At 35.7% G+C, this 6,786-nt stretch overlaps 1 pseudogene; it reads left to right on the top strand.

Moving 5' to 3' along the window:
* Positions 1–2,662: 2,662 nt before the first annotated feature.
* On the top strand, positions 2,663–6,492 carry LOC111916251 (MLO-like protein 14; annotated as a pseudogene).
* The last annotated feature ends 294 nt before the right edge of the window (positions 6,493–6,786 follow it).

Below are 6,786 nucleotides of genomic sequence, written 5' to 3'. Positions count from 1 at the left end.
CAATTTTTTCACATGATGTTATTGGATGAAATTAATTGCATTGGTATATATTTGTTTCATATTTTTGTATTATATGTAAATGAGTATCGTAAAGACGTGTCGTAAATGCATATCGAAAAGGTTACTGAAGTTTATGACACGCAAATGCGTGTCATCTTCATTTATGACAGGGGCTTCCTTGATACACATTGCGTGTCATAAACACGTGCGTCGTAAGGTTACGACACACAAATGCGTGTTGTCTTCCTTTTTGACAGGGCCTTCCTTGATACACATTATGTCTCATAACTGCGTTTCGTAAATGCTTATCATAAATGTGCATCGTAAATGCGGGTCGTAAATAGACGACGCGCAAAAGCGTATCGTCTCTCGTTATGACAGGGCCTTTCTTGACACGCATTTGCGCGTCGTCTGAGCGTTTTACGACACACATTGCACGTCGTAAAAGGTTGTTTTTCTAGTAGTGCATAAAAACATTTAAAATCATTTAAAAGATAAGTTAAGGGGTATGAACTCACCTGCAGTAAGTGATACGAATGAAAGATCAGTTTGTAGGATGCTAAGTGTCAAGTGAGGAATTGAGCACAACGGATCCTAATAAGCATATAATGAAACATATATGTATATAATTAGTGTTTGAACAACTAATCATGCAAGTAAAGACACCTTAGGACATAGGAAACACTTAGATTAAAGTGCTAGAAGTAACAAGGTTTGCATATAGTGGGTGTATGGCCACACCTTGGAGTGTACAGCCAAAATGGTGTGTTTCATGTGTGTGTACGACCAGAGTGTACGACCCAAGTGGGTGTGCAGCTGCACACTCATGGTGAAAGATACCATTGAGTGATTTAAAGTCTTATTAAGCATCTAGGAAGTGTGTTTTGACCAATGCTTAGCCGAAATGGAAGTTTGATGCTATTTTGGGCCTTTAAAAGGGTGTGTACGGCCACACAAGGAGTGTACGGCCGCACACCCTTGATATCCATGTAAAAATGGTCAAAAGTGTATTCCAAGGTTGTATCTTGCATCCCTAAGTGTCCTTGATCAAGTGCTAGCATAAAACATGAGTTTTGAGGCCATTAAGCACTAAGTAAAGGGGTGTACGACCACAAGGGGTGTGTACGACCGTACACTCCTTGGTGATCATATCATGGATGGTTTCTAAGGAGTATAACTACTAAATGACAAGCACAAGGAGTGGTACTTATGATATAGAATCCTTTAGGGGTATTTGAGATATAAAAACTTAGTAGGTGTTCTTGGTGTTCTTGGAGAAATGATAGATCCTTACTAGATAGTGTAATTAATCAACAGATCATAGAAAGAAACACTTACAACTTGAAGATCTTGAAGGAAAATCGGATGATACTTGAGAGAGAAGTTGATTTCTTGGCTTAGGTGTGTGTAAAGTAATGAAAGATGGAAGAATACACCATGTATACACATGAGTGTATGGCTAGGATGAGTGTACGGCCATACATTCATGTGTGCGGCCTCACACACCTCTTAAAGGGGTGTTTGGCTCAATTGAAAGGTGTTGAACTCATATACACTGATTCCTAGCCTGATTCCTTGATTATACTAGGTTTAGTACACTCAAATTGACTCTAAATAATGCCAAAAGATAGCAAAAACGAGTTTGACCTTGATTGATTTGAATAAGTGCACAAGGTACAAATTCCGGGTTGTCACACTGATGATGCAATCTTCTTGGTAAAATGGTCTAGGAATAATGCTAAAAACCTAAAAAGAATCCTCACTTGTTTCCATTTAGCCTCCGACCTAAAAGTCAACTTACATAAAAGCAAATTATTGGGTACACTACAAGAAAAATAGTCTTTTACGACGCGCAAACCACGACACTCATTGATTTACGTTACGCAAAAGAGAGTAACAATAAAAAAGTGTCATCTCTTCAAAAAATTTAAGGATTTAGGTCATGCATTATTGCGTGCCCTTAAATTAGTGTCTATTGTAAAAAAAATAAAAAACACGGAGGGCACTTTATGTAATACGTGCGTCCTCTATGAATGTCGCTTTATATTTTTTTTAAGAAGCGCGCCTCCCTTTAGAGGGAAAATGAAATCCCAAAATTTTTTAAACCCCCGCCTTCTTTTCACTCGACTCCACCCCGACCCCGACCCTCACCCACATCCACCGCCTCTAATCCTCGTTGCCTCCTCTAGCCTCATACTGCGCGTACTGTTCATCTTATAACAAAATCATAAGGGATTTAGGGTTTTTTCAAAAGGATCGCTACATCTGCTCACTTCCGCTCACCTCTTACCTCCGGAGACCTCCGCTCAACTCTTCCCAATGGCGACCTCGAGTTCATCTCACCTCACCTCATCGAGGTGAAACCTCTTACCTCCGACTCCTCAAGCTCACAAGAATATGATTTAGGGATCGTTACATTATACCTATGTCAAACTTGCAAGGAGATTAAGGGCTTTGCGACTTAATCGGACGTGGCGGCGCTGAATCTTCCGATAATGCTGTCGGAGGTGGTGTTGGTGGTTACTTAGATTCTAACGATGATGAAGATGACGGATTCGATGATGTGGAGATTCCGGTGACTCATCTGGTGTCGGACTATAACATCACGATCGAGGCGCTCCCAGCTAGTTGAATCAATGATCTGCATGAAATCGCAAAAAGGATGGTCGCTGCCGGCTACGGAAAAGAATGCTCGCTTGCTTACACCACCTGCCGGAGGGAGTTTTTGGAAGAAAGCCTCTCGAGATTAGGTTTTTTAGGGTTACAGAATTCGAGTAAACCTCTAGAAGACGCCGACAACGATGTTGAAATCAAGAAATGGGTCAAAGCAATTAACATTGGCTATTCGAGTTTTTTACCCTAGCGAGCGACGCCTTTACGAAAGATATACTCCAAATCTTCAGATGCAGCCGTTGAGGTGCCAGAAGCTTCAGATGCTGCTGAGAAATACACTGGTGCTAAATCAGAGGTAATTCAATTCTTGATTGTTTTAGCTTTGTGGTTTATTTTATTTTATTTTTTTTTCTGCCTGATGCAGATCATAGTTTGAAAGCTTCAATTTGCCTTGTGAAACTTAGCTAAGTTAGTCAAGCTTAAAAAACTATGATTCCATTTTGAAAATGTGGATATTCATATTACGAAGTACTCTTACGTTCTCAGGATTATAGTTATGTGTTTTCATGCGTAGTAACATTCAGGACTTATAGATTGTTTTAGCTGAAGAGGACTCTTGTTTGAGTCCAAACTAAAGTGACATCAGTAGTAACTTTTACTGAGTACCTGTTGAGTTATGTGTTTTTACAAGTAAAGCATTAAGCATGTGATTTATGTATCTCTGCAATTGCATGCTGTCAACTTGACTGCTTTATGATGATTAAGATAAGCTGTGTTCCTTTCCACACGGTTCAGCAGAAAACCGTGTTGGGCCATCTTTAAACTACGTGCTGGACGTGTTGTAGTATTTAAGTTTCACACACAAAAGTTATACTATGTGTTTTCTTTACCACTGAAAATAAACAAAAATCATTCGTGTTTCTTTTATTTGTGTGTATAAATTATAACTAATGTTAATAAAGTAATATTTCTATTTCTAATTATAACAAGAATCACGTGATTCTTGATGATGATGAAGTTGGAGGTCTTAACTTAAATCTTGGAGGCCAAGTGTACCCTATAACAGAAGACGATTTGGAAATATGGGAAGGGAAAAGTGGCAGAAGACGATTTTGTCAGCAATGCAGCAGGTCAGTTTCTTGTTTGTTAGAAACACTGATATTTTTTTTCTTCTTTTTCTTCTTTTATTTTTTAGGTAGTGTATGTTTAAGCTTATTGTTTATTGTGTTGTCTTTGTTACAATAATACTTGAATAGGGGAGGGAGGCCAACTTATTTATTCTATGTTCATTATTAATGGAATAATCAGTTTTATTGTGGGTGTGTTTACTTAATTACTTATGAATATGCGTGTTCTGATCATGTTTTTATCCACATCAACTACATGATCAATTAACAAATTAATAAATTCCATATTAGCTAGTTTGTTTTGATTTGATTTAGACCTAAAATGTTATATATGGAGAGGGTTTTGATTTACTTTTTCTCATGAAAAAATTATAGTTTTGCTCCCTGTAATTTGCAAGAAATGGTATGGGAGCACAACTATGGAAATCTTTATTTATCTTTCCTTCTGGTTTAGTTTCTTGCTTATTTGGTTCTCGTGATACATTTTGTTACAAAACTGATATGAAAATTCTAATTTACCCATTTTTTAAAAATTTTGTATCTTTGGAAAACGTGGAAAACATAATGGGCGTGGAAATTAACAGCATGCAGTAGCTGTTGTAAAACTATCAAAATTAACAGGTATGTCATCCCTCCTGTACATAAGTTCATTAGAACACACATTACTAGACAAATACATAAGGCATATGAAACAGAGAAATACCCTTGTCATACACTTGTACTTATATATCTAATTAATAATCATTCTTGAATATAATAATTGTTTTTGTTTTTAATCATATTAGATGATGCTATTTAGTAACAAATTGTTTACTTGTGCAGAAACATCAAGAGATGAGACAATGCGGAGGCAGTCAACTATGGTCAAATTCCACTCATCCAACTCTTTGCTTACAAATGTTCTAGTTACTTGGATGGTAAGTACATTACATTTTTATATTCCTATTTTCCCATTAACAATCATTATAACTTACAAGAAATTAGTTACATTGACTATTATCCATATATTTTTTGTTTAAATTGTTTTACAGATATGTATTTTTATACAATTTGGGCGTTCTGTTGTTCGTGCAGATTACCTTACTCTGCGTTTTTTAAATTGTATATTTCTGTAGTACACCTTTAACTTTGTAATATATTAAGTTGAGTCCCCTTAATTAAATTGCAATATAGGTGTTCAAATTATGCCATATATAAACCTTATTGTTGAATCTATTACCTTGAAATTATTGTTCACGGTTGTTTGTTTTTCTTGTTATTGGCAGAACCACAACCTCACATCAAAATATGATTTTCACAGTTATATGATTCGATCCATGGAAGAAGAATTTCAAAGAAGAGTTGAAGTAAGGTAAGGAACTTTCACATCTGTAGTAATTTTTTTTATTTCTTACTCTTTTTCATTAATATAAAGATGCTTTGTTGATTCCTTGCAGTGGTCCACTATGGGGATTTGTGGTGGCCTTTATGCTCTTTAACATAAAAGGTATTAATTTTATACTGAACAAGCTTTCTAGGGTAATTTTCAATGGTGAGGGCGTTCACGTCTTTTGCATAGTGTGACTAAATAATTGTACCTTGCTTGCAGGATCAAATCTTTATTTTTGGATTGCTATCATTCCTATTACTGTAAGAAGTCACTTTTATCATTGTTAGCTTGTGGGGACCAAACTACAACATGTTAATGCTACTTTGGCACTTGAAAATGTTGCAAATACAGGAGGCTTCTTTGCTGAAAGAAGGTTAAAGCCTCGAGATGAACTCTTTTGGTTTAAAAATCCAGAACTTTTGCTCAACTTAATCCATTTTAATCTTTTCCAGGTTTGTGTAGTTTCCTTCCATTTGATTTTTCATTTCCATCAAGTGTTTGTTTTTAGGGCTAGTAAAACAACTTCATAACTCATGATGAATTCGTATGTAGAAAGCGTTTGAGCTAGCTTCTTTCTTTTGGTTCGGGGTAATTTCTTCTACTTAATCCCCTAACATATTTTCATCTCAAAAGTTGGCATTATATATTTATACATCAACTATGCACTTTTGTTATTCTAGTGGAAATTCAATTATAATGATTTTTTCATCAAGAACCACATGCTCGTGTACATACACCTGTTTTTAGGGTTTGAATGAAGTTCCTTTCAATTTTGACATGAATTTCATACAAAATTAAACCTCTCAGTATTCTTATCTCTTGTTTCCATTATCCAGGTTTGTGGGCCAATTCTTATGCAGCTATATCACCCAACCACTCTATGCCCTAGTTACCCAGGTATGATTTTTTCATGAAAATATCCAAAAAGATGTGGGAGACTCCGACATATATAGACACTTATATGACAGTGTCGCAATGATATGGGATACAGTAACATGAACAGTATATTATTGTACACAGATGGGTACAAATTACAAGGCAACATTAATTCCACAAAGTATAAGAGATACAATTCATGGATGGGGAGAGGATGCAAGGAGAAGAAGAAGGTGGTTAGGCATATATGGAGATGATTCAATGGTTCACACGGATACAAGCATGGTCATATCTGTTGAGGAATTAGAGCTCCGTGAGCCGGTACCAACATGTGTGTATATGTATCCTTTTCATACGATGAAGCCTTTGATCATTCTGTTACATGTAAGTTTTTAAAGTCCATTGTTTCTCATTCGTCCATTTAAATTGGATTTGTCGCTATCTAACTTCTCATAGTCACTTATTGGTTTTTTGTTATATATGCTTAAATCATAACAGCTATCATGAAAACCTTCAACAGTAGCAGAAGATGTATACGTGTTCTTGTGCTACTATTGTGGATTCAGGAAAATCCTTGCTTACTGGTTCAACTGTATGTATCTCACATGAAGTTTCTATTAGAACTATTAATCTTAGGGATTTCAAGTTTTTCATATTTCTTGTATCTAATTATTTTGTCTACTATTGGAAGGATTATTTGTATAACATTAACTTTTGTGCAATGCATTGTATTATTTGTATATGGTATTTTATTTTCCATTATGTGACATGACATGCAAATTTAATATGAAAATAAGTAAA

Source organism: Lactuca sativa, chromosome 1, assembly GCF_002870075.4.
Source record: "Lactuca sativa cultivar Salinas chromosome 1, Lsat_Salinas_v11, whole genome shotgun sequence".
Lineage (NCBI taxonomy): Eukaryota > Viridiplantae > Streptophyta > Magnoliopsida > Asterales > Asteraceae > Lactuca > Lactuca sativa.
The sequence above is the reverse complement of the archived record's forward strand: the minus strand, read 5'-3'. Positions and strand labels throughout refer to the sequence as shown.